At 40.1% G+C, this 24,205-nt stretch overlaps 1 protein-coding gene across 1 annotated transcript in view; it reads right to left on the reverse strand.

Moving 5' to 3' along the window:
• Window positions 1-23,171, reverse strand: part of ANKRD55 (ankyrin repeat domain 55) — a 502,662-nt gene extending 479,491 nt beyond the window's left edge. The window contains exon 1 of the mRNA XM_082382340.1: window positions 23,052-23,171. The gene's annotated coding sequence lies outside the window, so the exon portion shown is untranslated. The remainder of the gene's footprint in view (window positions 1-23,051) is intronic.
• Between the last annotated feature and the right edge of the window lie 1,034 nt (window positions 23,172-24,205).

The raw sequence follows: 24,205 nt of genomic DNA on the forward strand, positions 1-24,205 counted from the left end.
TCAAGCCTTATAAGTCATTAATATTGTGGTGGGATGCAGGTGATCCTGTCGTTCCCAGAATAACAGCTGGGATAAAGGGGACACGGGACAGCTCCAGAGACAAACTGCCTTCTTGGCAATGGATGGAATCTGAAGGGGGATCTAGTATAGCTTCACACTTCAATCTCCCCACAACCTCCTTGCCAGGTGGTTGATATCTGGCCTCATTCTTCAGGACCAGGGGACTCCCCTCCTCCCATGCCAGGGCATTTCACTTTTGAACAAATCTTGTTCATCAGGGAACTGTTCTTTATATCAATCCCCAAAGGACTTCCCTGCAATCTCCAGAGATTGATCCCAGTCTTGTCCCAGTGCTAGACACTCGAATTCCAGGAAACCCTAAACCCTTCAGATAAGTAATTCCACACAGCAATCATTCAGGCCTCCTCCTGAGCTTTCCCACTTTGGGCTAAACTGTGGCTCCTGCAATTCCTTCAACAGTCTCCTATAGGATACAGTTGCTCGATTTTTGTCTTGGACCCTTTTAAAGATACGGAATTCAGCTGAGGTTTGACCAGGGTTAAAATATAGGATTATCCTTGATAGAAGAATTCTACCTCCATGAATGCACTCTAAGAGCTGGCTCATCATGTGACACTGGACTCCCACTGAATTTTCTAGTGATAAAACTCATGAGCCCTTTCCCATGAACTTCTGTTAAGCCAGTCATTTCCAGTCAATTGATCTTCTTTAACCTAAGATCTAATATTCATTTCTTATTAAACTTTATCCCCTTTGTCTCAGTCCATCAATCTAACATGTGGAGGTCTTTTAGGAATATTGATTCAGTTAGTAGAATTTATGTAATAGTAGTAGAATTTATTCCCAAATTTATGTAATCTACAAACATCCAAATGTGTGTTCTATATTTGCATTCAAAATATTAAGAAAAAAGAAGGCAGCACCGACAGGCTCAGATGAAGAGTCCTGAACCCATTGTTAGAGACCTAACAATGCCATGTTCAAAACCACGTCAATACAAAAAAATAGATTCTAGAATGCTGAGAGCTCACTCCTGCTTGCCAGCCCAGGGACACCTCAGAGAAAAGAATACCGTATTGTTGGACAGAAGGAAGTATTTTTATGTTTTCCTTTAGTTGATTTTGGATAGGGGTGGTCAGTACTCTTTTTCATACTATGTAAACACAAGATTCTATGGATGCAGCAGAAGCAACGGCCCTTTAACCTACCTTACGGGTTAAGTAATGGGTCTCTGATCTTTAAAGATTACTTTTTCTTAAAACAGCCTTCTTGCCAAAATCCTATATGCTTCTTTCTAAAACAGATTCCTGAACCAAAGCCTACTCAATCAATATGATAATAAAAGCTGCATCAAAACCTTACTCCTGTATTTTCCTGGAATACTCCAAACCCTTCCCAAAGAGGCACTATGTTTTCATTTCCCAGAGAAAGAGAAGACCACTCTATAAATTATTTTCAGAAACTATCATGAATTCCACATCCAAGTTCTTGCAAAGCAGATTTGAATGTTCCGTTAAGGCAGTTCTCAGGGTGGAAGCCTCCTAGTTTGAATGCAGAAAACCCTTTTGGCAAAGTCATGTGAAAAACAGTCTTAACCAGATATTTTTTCTAAGCCATTCCCCAGTTTCATGTCTAACAGAGGTTGAGTGTGAGCTGAAAAATGGATTGGATAATAATATGAGAATAAATAATTCACTTATTTCAGGTTTCTAATGGAAAAAAAATTCACTGAAAAAGAAATGCACAGCCAAGTTCAGGTTTTGAACTACTCTAATCATGGGATGAACACCCAAAGGGAAACCTAAGTAATTCTGTTATTTTTGGAGGTCAAATCCATTGGAATATTAATCCCTTTCCTATAAGGTCCTATTATAAATAATAAGGTGGATCATAGCTTACCTTGCCATATTTCAGCCTTATAAAGGGAAGCTTACTTCTCTCTAGGCGGAGTTTACCTTTTTCCCTTTCCAAACCCAGTTCAATTTATCATGTACTCTTCTCAATCATTTTGTAGCAACTGTTCTGATAAAATATTACTTCCCTCATCCTGTTCTAACCCCCAGCACCTTCCCACACAATGTCACCAAATCCATCCCTCATAATATCTCCTCATCCATCCCCTCCTTTGTTTCCATTATTACTTCCTATGGGAATGACATATAACTTGAGTCCTTCAGACTTTGGGGTTGCCCTTCCTTTTGATATCCAGATATAATTCTTGGAACTGCAGACGTGCCCACCCAGTATTTCAGAAGATCAGCCACAGGTTGCTTCCCCTGGGGAACTGCCAATCACCACACTCCCCAAATCCCTGGCCCAGGCTCCTCCTAATCAGCTCTGCCCCTCTTGTCCACTCTTTACAGCCTTTTGTCCTTCGCATATTCTCTGTTCTTGCCTCTTTTCTCTACAAGTCACCGTCAACATAAGTCCATGTTGTGTGAGACTAACACCGAAGGTGTAGAAAATTTGGAAAGTAATTATATAGCACAACATAAAATCTATCTCAGGCATCACTGCTGTTAATGTCCATCCGTAAATAGTCCTTTCCTGGCCAAGTTACTGGGCCTGCCCTCAGAATGGAGTCCCGGGTACCGCTTCCTCTTTTCCTCACCCACCAAGGGAAAACTCAATCTTCCTTAATATTATAAAAAAGAAAACAACCAACCAAAACTCTACAATAATTCAGCCATCCCGAAGTACAGATATGTCTGTAGTCAGGTTTTTTTAGCAACAATTTTTTAAATTTAGCAAAATTTTTTTAATGATATAAAAATGCAAAATTAATGGAGCATTATTTTTTTTTTAAATCACAGTACGTCTATATGATGTAATAGCATTCAGTTCTTTAAGGTTATTCTGCTACCTCTAAAAGGAGCAGCCTCTGATCAGATATTTGCAGCTTTTTTCAGTTGTGGGAAAATTGCTTATTATGTATTGTCAAAGAAAATCAGGATCCAAGATGGTATATAGAGTGTGATTTCAACTCTGTAAAAAGTCTGGAAGAAAGCATGCCAGATTATCAACAGGGATTACAGGAATATGGGTGATTGCTATTTTACTGCTTAAGCTTTCCTGTGCTTTTCAAGCCCACTGGATAATCACTGACTTTTAAGACCATGCAAACCATCAAGATTTGTATGCACCAACACCTGCCTGGCGGATGCAAGACTGTTTTCAGGCTGGGGCTTAACCTAATCCCAGGGAAATATCTTATTCCACAAGATTCAGCTCAAACATCACCCATGAAGTCCTCTATGCCTACCCATCTTCCTTTCCACTGGGCAGTTGGTTGCTTCCTCCACCTCCAACCTGTAACACTCTGTACAACCCTCTTTAATACCTCTCACATCTGTATTAGTCAGGGTCTCAGCAAGAGACAACTAGAGCCCCTATACTGAAGAGAGTTTATTACAGAGACTCTTTACAAAGAAGCAGGGTGTAAGGAAACCACAAAAGACAGTGCATCCCCAGGGAAATGGAGAGGGGGCTCTGTTACTACCACTAGCCTGAAAAGGTAACAGGAGGGAGTGGTTCCCAGAGCCTGGAAAAGGAATTAGAGGGATGCTTGCCAGGAGCCGCAGCCATCAGTAGATCGATGCAGCCAGCCTATAGCAACCCTCAGGGAAGGAGCCAATTCACGCTCCTCCCTCCTTCCAAATATCTACTAGTGCTCGTCATTGGCCAAATCCAGCTGGAAGCCAGGGGGCAAGAGAGCCCTAGGATGTGGTCCATAGCGGGCAGCCTCCCAGGAAGGAAGCAGAGAGAAGGATGGTGAGTGGACCTGGGTGGGTGGGCCTGGAGGGGTAAACCAGAGATCCAGAATAGTCACATAATTATTGATTTACAGGCACAGCCCCAGAGTCTGTTACCTGAGGTGCCCTCTCTCCCTTAATATTGCAAAGCATGTAGAACTCCAAGCTGTATCCCACGCGCTGCAAAGTCCAGACTCCTTCCATCTTCTCTTCAAAGGATTTCAGGGGGCGAGGTTTCTCCTGAGCTGGGCCTTGCTTCATCCTGCCTTGTTCCTCCATCTGCCCTCCTCTCACTAGACCACTTCCTACCGTGCTAGACACCACCCTTCTTCCTTCCTCTTTCTCAAAGCAGCATGAATCCGTGGGTTATTGTATGTATCAGACTTCTAAGAGAGGGGTAGGGGGCAGAGGGGGTAACTGCAGCACAGTGTAAGGAACAACTTCAAACCCTTTTTTAGGCATCTCTTTCATAAATATTTATCAACCATTCTCCACCATGAAGAATTTCTCAGTTGTGCTCACTGCCATCTTCCAGGGGGACCCCATGCCCTCAAGGGTCTTCTCCTTCTAAAGACAAACCTCTAAAACCCTAAACTCTGTTACCACTCTTGTATAAATCTTTAGATATTTTAATCCAATGGTTTTAAAAAATCAAATTGGAATATTTTATAAAGTTTTATTGGAACCAGGACCAGAATTAGGGTGAGGAAAGTGAGGCAAGATTATACATGTGTAGGATCAGATTCTCTCTTTATTTAAAATGTGCATACTTTGTTCATCATGGATTTTTTTTATTTTTATTTTTTAAGTATTACATTATAATAATATTTATCTTGATCACTAAGTTTTTTGGCATCCCCTTATTTCTTCGACCAAGGCAAGTATCTCACATCACATAGTCCTGACCCTGCCACTTGGGGGTTGGGGGGTGGAAGGGGCTCATCTTTCTACATTAAATATGCCCATTAAAGTGCTTTTCCAAACCAAAAGGCAACTTCTTTTCCAAGCAGAATTTTGCATTCAAACTACTGCCAATTTCAAGAATAATTTCTTCTTGCTACCCCTCCCCATTAGACCATGAGATCCTTCAAGATAGAAAGTGATGCTTGGCCTGTTTCTATATCCTGGGTGCCTAGACTTAGTAGATGAATTATAAATATTTACTGAATGTAAGTCTCTAGTGCAAAAGTTTGTGAGTAAGTAAGGTCAGTTTGTTGATTGTTCAATCTATTTAGAGCTTTTCTGTGTTGAAATGCAAAATCTTAGGAAACTAGCAGGCAAAGTCCTAAAGAGATCATTCAATCTAATCTTTTTATTTTATACATCAGGAGACTGAGACGTTTCCATGGTTATATTTGTAAGCAATTTGCTCAGAGTTTATCAAGAATCATTAATATTTCCTACTGTCAGGGTGCCATCCCATCTGAATAATTTTGATAGCATCCCAGTGGGAAGAAAGGAGTAAAATTTTCCAGGGGGTTCAGGAAGCCCCCTGCCCCCATTATTACAACACTATTATTTCTCCTAATGAATCTTGGGGCACAGAAAGTGGAGCTCATCCTGTGAACACACGCAAGAGATGGGAAGTGGGAACATTCCTGACACCCAACCTAATGACCTGAGTCAGAACCACTTGTATCAGAGTGAGAAGCAGAAATACAAACATCTAGGAGAAACTAAACTTTTATATCAAAGCCAGAAAATGTATTTGCCCAAGGTAAAGGCATGAGTGTAAGAGTTACAGAGAGAAGGACAACGGTGATAAGGAAAGCTTGCTTCTTTACAATGAACTCATTGTGTCAGACTGATGAGGCACCCAGCAAGCTGACAACGGTCCCTTCACCGCTGCGCCCAGGACAGTTTGGCCAAAGGACATCTAGGGTGACAAGCCGCAAACAGTCAGCACTAATCTCTTATCCCGGAATAGCCCAGAGAACCCGTCGAACCTGACTGGCTGCCCTTCAGAGACGCCTTTGGAATTCTTTATTCAGTCCTGCTTGGTTTACACTGGATTGTCTCTCCTGGGACTTCTCTGGTGACCTGATCTTCGGCCATGACAACATCCCCCAAGAGATCCACCAACCCCCAGATTTGCCCAGCAGGTGACACTAATAAGATCCAATGAGAAGCGATGCATTCAAAACAGACGAGGCACACATTCACACACAAGTCAGAGTCGCCACAAAGTCTCTTCTTCACAACATTCCCCAGGCAGAAAAGAGGTCAAACCGACCTTGAAGAAGAAACGTCCTTTTTCGATCCGTTACCATGGCAAAACCAGCCCTCTCTCCCCAGAGCACCTGCCCACGGGGGCTCACACCTGCTGGCTGGTAGCAAGAGTGGCCCAGCAGCCTTAGTTCCCTGACATTGGGCTCATTTCACCAACAAAGTTGGCAGCAGTGCCAGTTGGCTTCATGATATGGATACCTGCCCACTAAGCATTGGCCTGGAGATCGGGGACTTTCACAAAGGCCAGCCAACAGCTGGCAGGCAGGCACCGCCAGGTCATTGTCATCTGGGCTGAATTGGAGACAAAGGCTCTCTGTGTAACATGGCATCCCTCCCTCCTTCCCTTGGTGTTTTATTTTCATCTCCATGTCCCTTCCTATGGGAGGACCATGTGGCTGAAGGTGCCTTTCTTGGCCTTTTTTGTTCCTTTATCATTAACCTGCCTGTGTACGCTGGTGTAGAAAAGCTTCCCCTGTCCCGTGTCTCGTTTTATTGCAAATCAGGAAGCTCACCATAAGTCACCCTGAGCCAGTGCGTTCAGACTTGGAGCTGGTAACCAGAAGCCGTGTCAGTCTCCCCCCTGGCTCCACACCAAGGCCTCCGAGGATTTCTGGTCACATGAGGTTAGTGGAGTTTCACATCCTCTAAAGCAAATCTCTGTCGAAACTCTCGAGTCTCACATGGCTTCAGCTCAAAACAACCACCCCACTCAGCTGCCTCTAACCGTTTCAAGCATCAGGTCAGGAGACCTGGGTTCTAGTTTCAGCTTAGTCTACTTGACCCTGAGCAATCACTGGTCCCAGATCACTTCATATAGAAAATAAGGGCCAATGTAGCTGTCACTAGGGTCCCTTTCAACTCTCCTTTTTTAAAAAAAAAACAAAAACTTTATTTTCCCTTTTTACCTACTGCTTTCTAAGGACATTGCTAACCTGAGAGTTTCTGAAAATGAATAGAGATTATTTTAGTTTAAAAAAAAATGGATATACATAACAATATGGATGAATCTCAAAAACAGAGTGAAAGAAGCCTCACACAAAGTTCTAGAATAGACGAAACTTATCTACGATAAAAGAAATAGGAAAGTGGTTGCCTCTGGGAGTGAGTTGGGAGCAGGGATTGCTCAGGAAGGGGCATGAGGAGACGTTCTGAGATGAAGGTTGTATTTTATATCTGGATAGGGGTTAGGGTCACACAGGTGAAAGCCTTTGTCAAAACTCATAGAATGCTGCTCCTGAGACAGATTGATAGAGGGATGAAGAGATAGGTAGTAAAATAATTCTAGCAAAATGTTCACCATAGAATCTAAATGGGTGTATGGGTGTTCACTGTGCAATTCCCTCAATTTTTCTGTGTGTTTGAAAATCTTCATAATAAAATACTGGGGGTGGGGGGAATATACTATAATAAATTACAAAATTCCTGTCCCACCCATGCCCTCCCTCTTTCTTCACTGTCATCATTTTTCCACTAAATGAGTCAGGAAATGGCAATATTTATTGACTTGAGCAGACAAGTCAACAGAGCTCTATGATGAGTAATTCCTTTATCACTGTCCATGGCTTCAAGGGAGGAGGATGCAAGTCCTGCACACCCAGCACCCATCCTTTGGCCTCACATTCCTCAGCACAGTTATCAGAAATGGGCTTCCTGTTAGGTTGGCCAGCCGCCCACAACAGGGGTTGGTCTCTCCTCACCCCACCTGCACCTCTGCTCTTTGATCACCAACGTCCTAACAGCCTTACAATGAACACATTCCAATTAAGACATTTAATTCCATGAAATGGGGATATACATTTTTTTAACATATTTATTGGAGTATAATTGCTTTACAATGTTCTGTTAGGTTCTGCTGTGTAACAAAGTGAATCAGCTTTGTGCAAATGTACATCCCCACATCCCCTCCCTCTTGCATCTCCCTCCCACCCTCCCTATCCCACCCCTCTAGGTGGTCACAAAGCACCAAGCTGATCTCCCTGTGCTATGCAGCTGCTTCCCACTAGCTATCTATTTTACATTTGGTAGTGTATATATGTCCATGCCACTCTCTCACTTCATCCCAGCTTAACCTTCCCCCTCCCCGTGTCCTCAAGTCCATTCTCTATGTCTGCATCATGATTCCTCCCCTGCCCCTAGGTTCTTCAGAACCATTTTTTTTTTTTTAGATTCCATATATATGTGTTAGCATACGGTATTCGTTTTTCTCTTTCTGACTTACTTCACTCTGTGTGACAGTCGCTATGTCCATCCACATCACTACAAATAACTCAATTTCATTGCTTTTTATGGCTGAGTAATATTCCATTGTATATATGTACCACATCTTCCTTACCCATTAATCTGTCGATGGACACTTAGGTTGCTTCCATATCCTGGCTATTGTAAATAGGGCTGCAATGAACATTGTGGTACATGACTCCTTTTGAATTATGGTTTTCTCAGGGTATATGCCCAGTAGTGGGATTGCTGGGTCGTATGGTAGTTCTATTTTTAGTTTTTAGGGAACCTCCATACTGTTCTCCACAGTGGCTGTATCAATTTACATTCCCACCAACAGTGCAAGAGGGTTCCCTTTTCTCCACACCTTCTCCAGCATTTACTGTTTGTAGATTTTTTGATGATGCACATTCTGACCGGTGTGAGGTGATACCTCACTGTAGTTTTGATTTGCATTTCCCTAAAGATTAGTGATGTTGAGCAGCTTTTCATGTGTTTGTTGGCAATCTGTATATCTTCTTTGGAGAAATGTCTATTTAGGTCTTCTGCCCATTTTTGGATTGGGTTTCTGTTGTTTTGATATTGAGCTTCATGAGCTGCTTGTATATTTTGGAGATTACTCCTTTGTCAGTTGCTTCGTTTCCAAATATTTTCTCCCATTCTGAGGGTTGCCTTTTCGTCTTTTTCATGGTTTCCTTTGCTGTGCAAAAGCTTTTAAGTTTCATTAGGTCCCCTTTGTTTATTTTTGTTTTTATTTCCATATCTCTAGGAGGTGGGTCAAAAAGGATCTTGCTGTGATTTATGTCATAGAGTGTTCTGCCTATGTTTTCCTCTAAGAGTTTGATAGTGTCTGGCCTTACATTTAGGTCTTTACTCCATTTTGAGTTTATTTTTGTGTATGGTGTAAGGAAGTGTTCTAATTTCATTCTTTTACATGTAGCTGTCCAGTTTTCCCAGCACCACTTATTAAAGAGGCTGTCTTTTCTCCATTGTATAATCTTGCCTCCTTTATCAAAGATAAGGTGACCATATGTGCATGGGTTTATCTCTGGGCTTTCAATCCTGTTCCATGGATCTGTATTTCTGTTTTTGAGCCAGTACCATACTGTCTTGATTACTGTACCTTTGTAATATAGTCTGAAGTCAGGGAGCCTGATTCCTCCAGCTCCGTTTTTCTTTCTCAAGATTGCTTTGGCTATTCAGGGTCTTTTGTGTTTCCATACGGATTGTGAAATTTTTTGTTCTAGTTCTGTGAAAAATGCCACTGGTAGTTTGATAGGGATTGCATTGAATTTGTAGATTTCTTTGGTTAGTATAGTCAGTTTCACAATGTTGATTCTTCCAATCCAAGAACATGGTATATCTCTCCATCTGTTTGTGTCATCTTTAATTTCTTTCAACAGTGTCTTATAGTTTTCTGCATACAGGTCTTTTGTCTCCTTAGGTAGGTTTATTCCTAGGTATTTTATTCTTTTTGTTGAAGTGGTACATGGGAGTGTTTCCTTAATTTGTCTTCCAGATTTTTCATCATTCATGTATAGGGGTGCAAGAGATTTCTGTGAATTAATTTTGTATCCTGCTACTCTACCAAATTCACTGATTAGCTCTAGGAGTTTTCTGATAGCATCTTTAGGATTCTCTATGTATAGTATCATATCATCTGCAAACAGTGACAGTTTTACTTCTTCTTTTCCAATTTGGATTCCTTTTATTTCTTTTTTGTCTCTGATTGCTGTGGCTAAAGCTTCCAAAACTATGTTGAATAATAGTGGTGAGAGTGGGCAACCTGGTCTTGTTTTTGATCTTAGAGGAAATGGTTTCATTTTGTCACCATTGAGAATGATGTTGGCTGTGGGTTTGTCATATATGGTCTTTATAAAGTTGAGGTAGTTTCCCTCTATGCCTACTTTCTGGAGAGTTTTTATCATAAATGGGTGTTGAATTTTGTTGAAAGGTTTTTCTTCATCTATTGAGATTATCATATGGTTTTTCTCCTTCAGTTTGTTAATATGGTGTATCACATTGATTGATTTGCATATGCTGAAGAATCCTTGCATTCCTGGGATAAACCCCACTTGATCATGGTGTGTGATCCTGTTAATGTGCTGTTGGATTCTGTTTGCTAGTATTTTGTTGAGGATTTTTGCATCTATGTTCATTAGTGATATTGGCCTGTAGTTTTCTTTTTTTGTGACATCTTTGTCTGGATTTGGTATCAGGGTGATGGTGGCATTGTACAATGAGTTTGGGAGTGTTCCTGCCTCTGCTATATTTTGGAAGAGTTTGAGAAGGATAGGTGTTAGCTCTTCTCTAAATGTTTGATAGAGTTCGCCTGTGAAGCCATCTGGTCCTGGGCTTTTGTTTGTTGGAAGATTTTAAATCACACTTTAAATTTCAGTGCTTGTCATTGGTCTGTTTGTATTTTCTGTTTCTTCCTGGTTCAGTCTCGGAAGGTTGTGCTTTTCTAAGAATGTGTCCATTTCTTCCAGGTTGTCCATTTTATTGGCATATAGTCACTTGCAGTAATCTTCATAATCCTTTGTATTTCTGCAGTGTCAGTTGTTACTTCTCCTTTCCATTTCTAATTCTGTTGATTTGAGTCTTCTCCCTTTTTTTTCTTGATAAGTCTGGCTAATGGTTTATCAATTTTGTTTATCTTCTCAAAGAACCAGTTTTTAGTTTTATTGATCTTTGCTATTGTTTCCTTCACTTCCTTTTCATTTATTTCTGATCTGATCTTTATGATTTCTTTACTTCTGCTAACTTTGGGGGTATTTTTGTTCTTCTTTCTCTAATTGTTTTAGGTATAAGGTTAGGTTGTTTATTTTAGATATTTCTTGTTTCTTGATGTGGGATTGTATTGCTATATACTTCCCTCTTAGAACTGCTTTTGGTGCATCCCAAAGGTTTTGGGTCATTCTGCTTTCATTGTCATTTGTTTCTAGGTATTTTTTTATTTCCTCTTTGACTTCTTCAGTGATCTCTTGGTTATTTAGTAGTGTATTGTTTAGTTTCCATGTGTTTGTATTTTTTACAGATTTTTTCCTGTAAATGATATCTAGTCTCAGGGCGTTGTAGTTGGAAAAGATACTTGATACGATTTCAATTTTCTTAAATTTACCAAGGCTTGATTTGTGATCCAAGATATGGTCTATCCTGGAGAATGTTCCATGAGCACTTGAGAAGAAAGTGTATTCTGTTGTTTTTGGATGGAATGTCCTACAAATATCAATTAAGTCCATCTTGTTTAATGTGTCATTTAAAGCTTGTGTTTCCTTATTTATTTTCATTTTGGATGATCTGTCCATCAGTGAAAGTGAACTGTTAAAGTCCCCCACTATTATTGTGTTACTGTCGATTTCCCCTTTTATGGCTGTTAGCATTTGCCTTATGTATTGAGGTGCTCCTATGTTGGGTGCATAAATATTTACAATTGTTATATCTTCTTATATTGATCCCTTGATCATTATATACTGTCCTTCTTTGTCTCTTGTAATAGCCTTTATTTTAAAGTCTATTTTGCCTGATATGAGAATTGCTACTCCAGCTTTCTTTTGATTTCCATTTGCATGGAATATCTTTTTCCATCCCCTCACTTTCAGTCTGTATGTGTCCCTAGGTCTGAAGTGGGTCTCTTGTAGACAGCATATATACGGGTCTTGTTTTTCTATCCATTCAGTCAGTCTATGGCTTTTGGTTGGAGCATTTAATCCATTTACATTTAAGGTAATTATCGGTGTGTATGTTCCTATTACCATTTTCTTAATTGTTTGGGGTTTGTTTTTGTAGGTCTTTTCTTTCTCTTGTGTTTCCTGCCTAGAGAAGTTCCTTTAGCATTTGTTGTAAAGCTGGTTTGGTGGTGCTGAATTCTCTTAATTTTTGCTTATCTGTAAAGGTTTTAATTTCTCCATTGAATCTGAATGAGATCCTTGCTGGGTAGAGTAATCTTGATTGTAGGTTTTTCCCTTTCATCACTTTAAATATGTCCTGCCACTCCCTTCTGGCTTACAGAGTTTCTGCTGAAAGATCAGCTGTTAACCTTATGGGGATTCCCTTGTATATTATTGTTGCTTTTCCCTTGCTGCTTTTAATATTTGTTCTTTGTATTTAATTTTTGATAGTTTGATTAATATGTGTCTTTTTTCTCCTTGGATTTATCCTGTATGGGACTCTCTGTGCTTCCTGGACTTGATTGACTATTTCCTTTCCCATGTTAGGGAAGTTTTCAACTATAATCTCTTCAAATACTTTATCAGTGGCTTTTCTTTTCTCTTCTTCTTCTGGGAACCCTATAATTCGAATGTTGGTTCATTTAGTATTGTTCCAGAAGTTTCTGAGATTGTCCTCAATTCTTTTCATTCTTTATTCTGCTCCTGGCAGTTATTTCCACCATTTTATCTTCCAGGTCATTTATCCATTCTTCTGCCTCAGTTATTCTGCTATTGATTCCTTCTAGAGTATTTTTAAGTTCAGTAATTATGTTGTTCATCACTGTTTGTTTGCTCTTTACTTCTTCTAGATCCTTGTTAAATGTTTCTTTTATTTTCTCTATTCTGTTTCCGAGATTTTGGATCATGTTTACTATCATTACTCTGAATTCTTTTTCAGGTAGGTTGTCTATTTCATCGTCATTTATTTGGTCTTGTAGGTTTTTACCTTGCTCCTTCATCTGTAACATATTTTTTTGTCATTTCATTTTTTTTTTTAATGTGATGATCCATTTATTTATTTATTTATTTATTTATTTATTTATTTATGGCTGTGCTGGGTCTTCGTTTCTGTGCGAGGGCTTTCTCCAGTTACGGCAAGTGGGGGCCACTCTTCATTGCGGTGCGCTGGCCTCTCATCATTGCGGCCTCTCTTGTTGCAGAGCACAAGCTCCAGACGCACAGGCTCAGCAACTGTGGCTCACAGGCCCAGTTGCTCCGTGGCATGTGGGATCCTCCCAGACCAGGGCTCGAACCCGTGTCCCCTGCATTGGCAGGCAGACTCTCAACCACTGCGCCACCAGGGAAGCCCCTCATTTCATTTTTTTTTTTTTTTTCCATTGGTGATGCTGTATTCCTGTTTTACTGGTTGTTTGGCCAGAGACGTCCAACACTGGAGTTTGCAGGCAGTTGGATAGAGCCAGGTTTTGGTGCTGAGATGAGGACCTCCGGGAGGCCTCACTCTGATTAATATTCCTTGGGTTCTGCAGTTCTCTGTTAGTCCAGTGGTTTGGACTTGAAGCTCCCACCACACGAGCTCAGGCCCGTCCTCCAGCCTGGAAACCAAGATCCCGCAAGCCAGTCGCTGGGGATTCCTCCCATCCCCTTAGGTGTCCATGGTCCCCCACCAGTGCCTGGTAGCTGCCCTAGTTGTGTGGAGACGCGAATTCCGCATCCTCCTAGGATGCCATCTTGACTCCACCCCCGGAATATGCATTTTTAGAATCACTCTGGAGGTAAGTCAATTGCCAAGGGACAGATTACAAGTGCATCTTTTACTAGACTCTCTACCCTGCTACCCCATCATAAATAGAAATATCATAAGTATGTCCCTGAAATATTGACTTTCTTGACCAATTCCCTTTAAGACTCCCAAAACACATTGTTCTTTGTTCTTTCTAACTTGATTTCTTCTCCCTGAAAATCTTCAAGCCAGACACACACAGAAGAACTTATGTTTCTACGGTCTTTGCTGGTACCATTGGAGACCTAATTCACAGCTAACTTCTTTTCAGGGAAAAAAATGAAAGGAAACAAATAATTACTAAGAAGGCAGTGTAAATCTGTTTCCTCAGGGTAGAATTCATGACTTTCATCCATTATTCTCATTGGCAAGTTAATCAAATCTAACAGAAACATACATTTACTGAGTGCCAGATATGTTCAAGTCCTTGAGTCACCCAAGGAATTACTTTCTTCACTCCAAACCAGTGTATAATCTACTCTAGTGAAGGAAATCAAATATATAAGCTTGTGCAAAAGTTGAACAGTAAAATATCCAGATATTGGTTCCATCAGTGGAAAAAGTGTCCAAACTCCACAAATAATGAACTGAGGACTGGATGGTGGGAACCCTGGGGGTTTAAGAAGGGACGCAATACCTTTGATGGGAGTGGGGGACAGAGGCCTCGCAAGAGTGGGATTTCAGCTATTTCCAGAAGAATAGGTAGGATTTGGGGGATATAAGAAGGGGAGAGACTCCGTCGGGAGGGTAAAACTGGGTAATTAAAGGGGCACTTCTGTTCTCAATACTTGGACACCAAAGCATCATTCCCAGTATAAAACACCTCTGTGACACTGAGTTCCTTGAAGGAATTGGTGTCCAAATTCTTTACCCACCATTTTAGAGGAAATTCTGAAATAAAATCAAATTTTTTGAAAATCAACCTCAGTCTACTCTAATGTCTCAAGGAAATGAGCACAGATCACATCATCAAACTGGACCATAGAGACAACATTACCCAGATCTCATCACTCAGGAGGGACATCTCAATGACTGGAGTACCTCCGAAGGACACACACAGGGGAACGTTAGTTCTTCTAGATGAGCACTTATCCAGCATTAGAAAGAAGCCTAAGGGTCATTGCTCATTGATCCCGGTCATGGCAGGGAAGGGTGAGGCTTAGGGCTCTTCATGGTCATGGTCAATTCTTTTACATTAATGCTTATTTCCAGATTCATCCTAAATTTCCAAAAGCCGCTCCACACAAAGGAAAAATACAAAACCTTTCTAAGTAATCAGAAAGTTTCTACTCCTTTGATTTCTCACAATTTTAGTTGTGGCAGCAGATGACTTACTGTGGATAAAAAACTAAATTGGATCTGCATATGTAGAGTCAATGTATATTCAAATAAATATAATAATTTTCCAGCTTTATTGAAATACAATTGACATATAACACTGTGTAAATTTAAGGTGTAAAAGGTGATGATTTTAAAAACTGATTTTTGTGTTTTTTAAATTCACATCTGTTCCCTCACATACCCACTGTACCATATAACCATCATAATGGAGAATAAGCAAAGGAGATGGAAGGGAGAATATTGGGGTTTAAATCCCAACTTGTTCTATGTGACCTTGGGCAGATTCACAATGTTTCCAAGCCTCCATATCTTCAGACATAGGTGGAAAATATAAATAGCTATCTCAAAAGGTTGATGTGAGAATGAAATAGAGAGGTGCCTTCAAGATGGTGGAGGAATAAGACGTGGAGATCACCTTCCTCCCCACAAATACATCAAAACTACATCTACATGTGGAACGACTCCTAGAGAACACCTATTGAACGCTGGCAGAAGACCTCAGACTTCCCAAAAGGCAAGAAACTCCCCACATACTTGGGTTGGGCAAAAGAAAAAAGAAAAAACAGAGACAAAAGAATAGGGACGAGACCTGCACCTCAGGGAGGGAGCTGTGAAAGAGCAAAAGTTTCCACACACTAGGAAGCCCCTTCAGTGGCTGAGACGGGGGGTGGGCGGCGGGGGCAGAAGCTTTGGAGCCATGGAAGAGAGCGCAGCAACAGGGGTGCAGAGGGCAAAGCGAGAGATTCCTGCACAGAGGATCAGTGCCAACCAGCACTCACCAGCCTGAGAGGCTTGTCTGCTCACTCGCCGGGGCACGTAGGGACTGGGAGCTGAGGCTCGGGATTCGGAGGTCAGACCCCAGGGAGAGGACTGGGGTTGGCTGCATGAACACAGCCGGAAGGGGGCTAGTGCACCACAGCTAGCTGGGAGGGAGTCCAGGAAAAAGTCTGGACCTGCCTAAGAGTCAAGAGACCACTGTTTTGGGGTGTGCTAGGAGAGGGGATTCAGAGCACTGCCTAAATGAGCTCCAGAGATGGGCGTGAGCTGCAGCTATCACCGTGGACACCAGAGACGGGCATGAAACCCTAAGGCTGCTGCTGCAGCTACAAGAAGCCTGTGTGCAAGCACAGGTCACTATCCACACCTCCCCTCCTGGGAGCCTGTGCAACCCGGCACTGCCAGGGTCCCGTGATCCAGGGAGAACACACGGCGCACCTCAGCCTGTTGCAGCATCGCGCCGGCCTCTGCCACCACAGGCTTGCCCCGCATTCCATACCCCTCCCTCCCACTGGCCTGAGTGAGCCAGAGCCCCCTAATCAGCTCCTACTTTAACTCTGTCTTGTCTGGGCAGGGAACACATGCAACCTACACATAGAGGCGGGTCCAAATCCAAAGCTGAACACCAGGAGCTGTGCGAACAAAGAAGAGAAAGGGAAATTTCTCCCAGCAGCCTCAGGAGCTGCGGATTAAATCTCCACAATCAACTTGATGTACCCTGCATCTGTGTGATACCTGAATAGACAACGAATCATCCCAAAACTGAGACGGTGGACTTTGGGAGCAGCTGTAGACTTGGGGTTTGCTTTCTGCATCTAATTTGTTTTTGGTTTTATGTTTATCTTAGTTTAGTATTTAGAGCTTATTATCATCAGTAGATGTGTTTATTGATTTGGTTGCTCTCTTCCTTTTTTTATGTATATATATATATATTTTTTTTCCTTTTCCTATTTTTGTGAGTGTGTATATGTATGCTTCTTTGTGTGATTTTGTCTATATAGTTTTGCTTTTGCCATTTGTCCTAGGGTTCTCACTGTCCTTTTTTTTTTTCTTTTGACATATAATTTTTAGCACTTGTTAAGATTGGTGAATTTGATTTTTCATTTTGTTGCTCTCTTCTTTCTGTCTCTCTTTCTTTTTTTATTACTTTTTTATTTTTTATTTTTACTATTTTTTTATTTTAATAACTTTTTTTTAAATTTAACTTATTTATTTTCTTTCTTTCTTTTTTCTCCCTTTTCTTCTGAGAGATGTGGCTGACAGGGTCTTGGTGCTCTGGCCGGGTGTCAGGCCCGAGCTTCTGAGGTGGGAGAGCCAATTTCAGGACCTCCCGGCCCCACATAATATCAAAGGGCAAAAGCTCTCCCAGAGATCTCCATCTCAATGCTAAGATCCAGCTCCACTCAATGAAGAGCAAGCTACAGTGCTGGACACCCTATGCCAAACAATGAGCAAGACAGGAACACAACCCCACCCATTAGCAGGAAGGCTGCCTAAAATCATAATAACTTCACAGACACCCCAAAACACACCACCGGACATGGTCCTGCCCACCATAAATACAAGATCTAGCCTCATCCACCAGAATACAGGCACCAGTTCCCTCCACCAGGAAGTCTACACAACCCACTGAACCTACCTTACCCACTGGGAGCAGACACCAAAAACAACGGGAACTATGAACCTGCAGCCTGCAAAACAGAGACCCCAAACACAGTAAGTTAAGTAAAATGAGAAGACAGAGAAATACACAGCAGATGAAGGAGCAAGGTAAACACCCACCATACCAAACAAATGAAGAGAAAATAGGCAGTCTACCTGAAAAAGAATTCAGAGTAATGATAGTAAAGATGATCCAAAATCTTGGAAATAGAATGGAGAAAATACAAGAAACATTTAAAAAGGACCTAGAAGAACTAAAGAGCAAACAAACAAAGATGAACAACACAATAAATGAAATTAAAAATTCTCTAGAAGGAATCAGTAGCAGAATAACTGAGGCAGAAGAATAGATAAGTGAGCTGGAAGATAAAATAGTGAAAATAACTACCACAGAACAGAATAAAAAAAGAATGAAAAGAATTAAGGACAATCTCAGAGACCTCTGGGACAACATGAAATGCACCAACATTCGAATTATAGGGGTCCCAGAAGAAGAAGAGAAAAAAAAAAAGGGACTGATAAAATATTTGAAGAGATTATAGTTGAAAACTTCCCTAACATGGGAAAGGAAATAGTCAATCAAGTCCAGGAAGCACAGAGAGTCCCATACAGGATAAATCCAAGGAGAAACACGCCAAGACACATATTAATCAAACTATCAAAAATTAAATACAAAGAACAAATATTAAAAGCAGCAAGGGAAAAGCAACAATAATATACAAGGGAATCCCCATAAGGTTAACAGCTGATCTTTCAGCAGAAACTCTGTAAGCCAGAAGGGAGTGGCAGGACATATTTAAAGTGATGAAAGGGAAAAACCTACAATCAAGATTACTCTACCCAGCAAGGATCTCATTCAGATTCAATGGAGAAATTAAAACCTTTACAGATAAGCAAAAATTAAGAGAATTCAGCACCACCAAACCAGCTTTACAACAAATGCTAAAGGAACTTCTCTAGGCAGGAAACACAAGAGAAAGAAAAGACCTACAAAAACAAACCCCAAACAATTAAGAAAATGGTAATAGGAACATACACACCGATAATTACCTTAAATGTAAATGGATTAAATGCTCCAACCAAAAGCCATAGACTGACTGAATGGATAGAAAAACAAGACCCGTATATATGCTGTCTACAAGAGACCCACTTCAGACCTAGGGACACATACAGACTGAAAGTGAGGGGATGGAAAAAGATATTCCATGCAAATGGAAATCAAAAGAAAGCTGGAGTAGCAATTCTCATATCAGGCAAAATAGACTTTAAAATAAAGGCTATTACAAGAGACAAAGAAGGACAGTATATAATGATCAAGGGATCAATATAAGAAGATATAACAATTGTAAATATTTATGCACCCAACATAGGAGCACCTCAATACATAAGGCAAATGCTAACAGCCATAAAAGGGGAAATCGACAGTAACACAATAATAGTGGGGGACTTTAACAGTTCACTTTCACCGATGGACAGATCATCCAAAATGAAAATAAATAAGGAAACACAAGCTTTAAATGACACATTAAACAAGATGGACTTAATTGATATTTGTAGGACATTCCATCCAAAAACAACAGAATACACTTTCTTCTCAAGTGCTCATGGAACATTCTCCAGGATAGACCATATCTTGGATCACAAATCAAGCCTTGGTAAATTTAAGAAAATTGAAATCGTACCAAGTGTTTTTTCCGACCACAATGCTATGAGACTAGATATCAATTACAGGAAAAAAATCTGTAAAAAATACAAACACATGGATGCTAAACAATATGCTACTAAATAACCAAGAGATCACTGAGGAAATCAAAAAAATACCCAGAAACAAATGACAATGAAAACACGATGACCCAAAACCTATGGGATGCAGCAAACGCAGTTCTAAGAGGGAAGTTTAGAGCAGTACAATCCCACATCAAGAAACAAGAAATATCTAAAATAAACAACCTAACCTTACACCTAAAGCAATTAGAGAAAGAAGAACAAAAAAACCCCTCAAAGTTAGCAGACGGAAAGAAATAAAGATCAGATCAGAAATAAATGAAAAAGAAAGGAAGAAAACAACAGCAAAGATGAATAAAATTAAAAGCTCTTTCTTTGAGAAGATAAACAAAATTAATAAAGCGTTAGCCAGACTCATCAAGAAAAATAGGGAGAAGACTCAAATCAATAGAACTAGAAATGAAAAAGGAGAAGTAACAACTGACACTGCAGAAATACAAAGGATCATGAGAGATTGCTACAAGCAACTCTATGCTAATAAAATGGACAACCTGGAAGAAATGGACACATTCTTAGAAAAGCACAACCTTCCGAGACTGAACCAGGAAGAAACAGAAAATATAAACACACCAATGACAAGCACTGAAATTGAGGCTGTGATTAAAAATCTTCCAACAAAGAAAAGCCCAGGACCAGATGGCTTCACAGGCAAACTCTATCAAACATTTAGAGAAGAGCTAACACCTATCCTTCTCAAACTCTTCCAAAATATAGAAGAGGCAGGAACACTCCCAAACTCATTCTATGAGGCCACCATCACCCTGATACCAAAACCAGACAAAGATGTCACACATAAAAAGAAAACTACAGGCCAATATCACTGATGAACATAGATGCAAAAATCCTCAACAAAATACTAGCAAACAGAATTCAACAGCACATTAACAGGATCATACACCATGACCAAGTGGGGTTTATCCCAGGAATGCAAGGATTCTTCAATATATATATGTAAATCAATCAATGTGATACACCATATTAACAAACTGAAGGAGAAAAAACGTATGATCATCTCAATAGATGCAGAAAAAGCTTTCAACAAAATTCAACACCCATTTATGATAAAAACCTTCCAGAAAGTAGGCATAGAGGGAACCCACCTCAACCTAATAAAGGCCATATATGACAAATCCACAGCCAACATCACTCTCAATGGTGAAAAACTGAAATGATTTCCACTAAGATCAGGAACAAGACCAGGTTGACCACTCTCACCACTATTATTCAACATAGTTTTGGAAGTTTTAGCCACAGCAATCAGAGAAGAAAAAGAAATAAAAGGAATCCAAATTGGAAAAGAAGAAGTAAGACTGTCACTGTTTGCAGATGACATGATACTATACATAGAGAATCCTAAAGATGTTACCAGAAAACTACTAGAGCTAATCAATGAATTTGGTAAAGTAGCAGGATACAAAATTAATGCACCGAAATCTCTTGCATTCCTATACACTAATGATGAAATATCTGGAAGACAAATTAAGGAAACACTCCCATGTACCACTTCAACAAAAAGAATAAAATACCTAGGAATAAAGCTACCTAAGGAGACAAAAGACCTGTATGCAGAAAACTATAAGACACTGATGAAAGAAATTAAAGATGACACAAACAGATGGAGAGATGTACCATGCTCTTGGATTGGAAGAACCAACATTGTGAAAATGACTATACAACCCATAGCGATCTACATATTCAGTGCAATCCCTATCAAACTACCAATGGCATTTTTCACAGAACTAGAACAAAATATTTCACAATTTGTATGGAAACACAAAAGACCCTAAATAGCCAAAGCAATCTTGAGAAAGAACAATGGAGTTGGAGGAATCAGGCTCCCTGACTTCAGACTATACTACAAAGCTACAGTAATCAAGACAGTATGGTCCTGGCTCAAAAACAGAAATATAAATCTATGGAACAGGATAGAAAGCCCAGAGAAAAACCCATACACATATGGTCACCTTATCTTTGATAAAGGAGGCAAGATTATACAATGGGGAAAAGACAGCCTCTTTAATAAGCGGTGCTGGGAAAACTGGACAGCTACATGTAAAAGAATGAAATTAGAACACTTCCTTACACCATACACAAAAATAAACTCAAAATGGAGTAAAGACCTAAATGTAAGGCCAGACACTATAAAACTCTTAGGGGAAAACATAGGCAGAACACTCTATGACATAAATCACAGCAAGATCCTTTTTGACCCACTTCCAAGAGAAATGGAAATAAAAACAAAAATAAACAAATGAGACCTAATGAAACTTAAAAGCTTTTGCACAGCAAAGGAAACCATAAACAAGATGAACAGGCAACCCTCGGAATGGGAGAAAATATTTGGAAATGAAGCAACTGATAAGGAGTAATCTCCAAAATATATAAGCAGTTCATGCAGCTCAATATCAAAAAAACAAAAACCCAATCCAAAAATGGGCTGAAGACCTAAACAGACATTTCTCCAAAGAAGACATACAGATTGCCAACAAATACATGAAAAGATGCTCAACATCACTAATCATTAGGGAAATGCAAATCAAAACTACAATGAGGTATCACCTCACACCAGTCAGAATGACCATCATCAAAAAATCTACAAAACAATAAATGCTGGAGAGGGTGTGGAGAAAAGGGAACCCTCTTGCACTGTTGGTGGGAATGTAAATTGATACAGCCACTGTGGAGAACGGTATGGAGGTTCCCTAAAAACTAAAAATAGAACTACCATACGACCCAGCAATCCCACTACTGGGCATATACCCTGAGAAAACCATAATTCAAAAGGAGTCATGTACCACAATGTTCATTGCAGCCCTATTTACAATAGCCAGGACATGGAAGCAACCTAAGTGTCCATCGACAGATTAATGGGTAAGGAAGATGTGGTACATATATACAATGGAATATTACTCAGCCATAAAAAGCAATGAAATTGAGTTATTTGTAGTGATGTGGATGGACATAGCGACTGTCACACAGAGTGAAGTAAGTCAGAAAGAGAAAAACGAATACCGTATGCTAACACATATATATGGAATCTAAAAAAAAAAAAAATGGTTCTGAAGAACCTAGGGGCAGGGGAGGAATCATGATGCAGACATAGAGAATGGACTTGAGGACACGGGGAGGGGGAAGGTTAAGCTGGGATGAAGTGAGAGAGTGGCATGGACATATATACACTACCAAATGTAAAATAGATAGCTAGTGGGAAGCAGCTGCATAGCACAGGGAGATCAGCTTGGTGCTTTGTGACCACCTAGAGGGGTGGGATAGGGAGGGTGGGAGGGAGATGCAAGAGGGAGGGCATATGGGGATATATCTATACTTATTGCTGATTTACTTTGTTATACAGCAGAAACTAACACAACATTGTAAAGAAATTATACTCCAATAAGGATGTTAAAAAAAAAATAAAAGAGAATGAAATAGAACAGTGGGTGTGAAAGGCCTGGGGAGAGGACGCTGGTGCACAGTAGATGCATTATATATACATGTCTGTCAAACTGAATTTAGAAGAACCAGCTTTGTGAGTGAAAATCATGTTAAATTGATCAAAAATCAGATGCAAACCCATAATTAATCAGTTATGCCATTATTTTTTCCTTTCTGACAATTCTTCTCAAAGAGTTCACCTATAAAGTTGTGTTAGAAGGGGTTGCAGATTTGATAGCTATCTTTCCAGGGCCCTGACCTCATGCACAACACACACATTTGTTAAAAATTAACATTGTCCCTTTTGTGAAGTCTGTTATCAGGAAATCTCAAACATAGTGCTCAAAGGACATAGCAGTTTCTATTTCCTCCATTTCTCTGTACCTGTAACTGAGGCACGAAGCTAAGTCACAGGTGTGACCAGGTCCTTTTTGTCATTCAGCTGACTGAAGAGCTTCCCGGCCTGAATCATCCACCTAGATGCCCTAAAAGGAGGCAAAGGAATGGGAAACGCACAGTTTTAAAATGCTACAGTTTCTAATGTCAATTGACCAGAATTGAGGTTAAAGACATATTTTGTCACCATTTTCTCCATGGACCATTTCCTGTCCTCTCACTGTCAAGTTTAGAGCATAAAACAAACCACACAGATCCATCTCTGCTCCACACTCTGCCAAAAAGCAGAGTTAGTGTTCACCAACAGCAAAGTATGCACACTACATCTACAAATGTGTGACATAGCCTCACATTTTGTGTGTGACCACAGCCTCAAAGAAACCAAAAAAGAAAGCAAAAAAAGAAAAAAAAAAAAGTAAGAGGTTTAATTTCACCAGAGTAAGAAAAAAAAAATCCAAAAGCACAATCAAAGCAAAGAATGTTAGACTTGAGAGCAACCTTAGAGTCTGTTTTAGCCAAACTTATTCACTTTACAGAAAAAGAAACTGGACCTCAGAGAGATTTCCAATTTAAATGCAGGTTATATCTGAGTCTGAATCTGAGACCTTTCATGATACCACCCAAAGACAGGGTTGGAATTAACCTTATACATGCTGTATTCTAAGTTCCTCACTTTATTGATGTGGAAACTGAGGTCAAAAGAAATTAAATGACTACTTTGAAGTCGTATACTTACTTAAGACTAAATCCCGTATGTTTATGCTTCTCAGAGAGAGCTTTGGTACCTTCCTCCTCTGCCTCAAACCCCATCCAGCAGGCTTCACCACTCCTTCATTCTATGAGATGGGCAACTGATCTTTTTCACATGGTCTTATAACCACATCAATAAGGTTTGAAGACCCACATCTCCTTTCCAACCAGATTAGCACTCCTTTATAGAAATTCAGGAGCCACCAATTAAGCCCAGCCCAGTACAAACACAGCCAGGTAGCATCTGGGCAATTTAAAATATCTGTGTGTGTTTTACAACCCCCCCCAAAGCTGGTAAGCTTCAAGAAGATCAACTAGAAATGTTCAGCATTTTTCCATGTTGTATTCTGTCTCTATTTACCAAAATAAATAAATTAGGATACTGAAAGACT

This window comes from Balaenoptera borealis, assembly GCF_965194805.1.
Source record: "Balaenoptera borealis genome assembly, chromosome: 2".
Lineage (NCBI taxonomy): Eukaryota > Metazoa > Chordata > Mammalia > Artiodactyla > Balaenopteridae > Balaenoptera > Balaenoptera borealis.